This window comes from Salvia splendens, chromosome 15 (genome assembly GCF_004379255.2).
Source record: "Salvia splendens isolate huo1 chromosome 15, SspV2, whole genome shotgun sequence".
In the NCBI taxonomy this organism is placed as follows: domain Eukaryota; kingdom Viridiplantae; phylum Streptophyta; class Magnoliopsida; order Lamiales; family Lamiaceae; genus Salvia; species Salvia splendens.
The window spans coordinates 4,239,878-4,241,725 of record NC_056046.1 but is presented as its reverse complement, the minus strand read 5'-3'; positions in this window follow the sequence as shown (position 1 = coordinate 4,241,725).

The following is a 1,848-nucleotide window of genomic DNA, read 5'->3' as shown; positions in this document are numbered from 1 at the left end:
GCTTAGCTCCATCTTCCATCAAGATTTTATGCATGCATATTGCGGGGCTAATTCCTTTGATGTCGGCAATGGACCAACCTAGAGCTTTCTTGTGTGACTTCAGTAGCTCTATCAACTTCAATTCCTCTTCATCATTCAACATCGCCGATATCACAACCGGTAAAGATTCATCCTCACCAAGGAATGCGTATTTCAGATTTGTCGGGAGTGGCTTCAATTCTAGCTTTGGTGGTACTTCAATTGAGGGCTGCACATCCGCCACGAAAGTATCCACCACACATTCATTCTCTAGACTTGGTTGATCAATTTGAGCATCCTCACTTTCATCAAAATCAAAATCAACTTTAATTGTCGAACCAAAGTCTCTTTCCAAGCTCCCCTTATCATAAACGCTTCCTTCTATACTTGCCGAGCAACGCATCTTGTCAAAGATACACTTGTCGAGGACATCAACTCTAAAGCACGCTTTTGCATCACTAGGATGCTTCATCGCTTTCTCCACATTAATGGTCACTTGCTCACCATTAATTCTAAACGTGACCGAGTTGTCCTTTGCTCCTAGCAACACGTCCCTGTGGCAAGAAACGGTCTGCCAAACAGAATTGGCACCTCTTTGTCCTCGGGCATATCCAATACTATGAAATCAACGGGGATGACGAACTTGTCTACCTTGACCAAGACATCCTCTACTATTCCAGTGGGCTTCACAATGGAATGATCAGCCAGTTGTAGAGCAATGTCGATGGGCTCCATTCTGTTCTCCAGTCCAATGGCACGTGCTGTTTTCAATGCCATCAGTGAGATCCCCGATCCTTGATCCAATAGACATTTGGTGAAAATTGTGTTGCCTATCTCACAAGGAATCACACAACTTCCCGGATCCCTCTTCTTCATGGGCATCATTCCCGAAATCAATTGTGAGCAATTCATGCTCAATGCCACTATTCCCTCGTCTTGAAGTTTCTCCTTGTTTGCCATCATGTCCTTAAAGAACTTGGAGAACTTGGGGAAATTAGTGAAGAGGTCCACCAACGATACATCCACAGTCACTTTTCGAATCACGTTCATCATCCACTCGAAGCTTTTCTCCTTTGGAGCTCTCTTCTTCCTCTTCGGTGGATATGGTGGAGGAGGAATGTGATCAGGGAAGTTGAACTTGCTTTTCGGGTCTAATGCCGGACTTGTCATCAGCTGTCCATTTGATCCCATCTCTACTTTCTGCTTTCCCTTCTTTTCTGCCAAAAACTTCTCGCTTAACTCGGATTCTACACCATTTTCCTTGCTGCCGGATGCAGCCTGTTCTTGACCATGTTGGGCACCCTGCACCAACGCGGGACTTCCCTTACATGCCTCGTCCGCCCCTGCGTGCGAGGAATGCAAGCCTAACATCTCATCCGCCCCTGCGTGTGAGATGCCGGAAGTACCTTGGCCGTCCATTGATGGTGTCGAATCCAACTCACGACCACTTCTCAAGACCACTGCCTTACACTGTTCATTGCCTCTCGGATTAGGTACGGTATTGCTCGGGATGGTGTTAGGAATCCTCGTGTGTGATGCCGTGGCAAGCTGCCCTATCTGCGTCTCAAGATTCCTCATTGTCGCATCCATCTGCCCAAACTTTTCCACCGTCCTTTCCTTGAAATTTTCGTTCTCCTTTTGACTCTTAGTCATGAAAGAGAGAATCTGCCCCAACTGATCCTCGACGGTTGGCTTCTTCTCATAACCCGGCGGTTGAGTGTTGTTCCTCCATTGATTTCCCGAGTTGTTGCTAGGACCAGCCTGATTCCATCCCGTTTGTTGAGGCCTCCAATTTTGCTGATTGTTGTATTGGTTGCCTTGATTGAACCC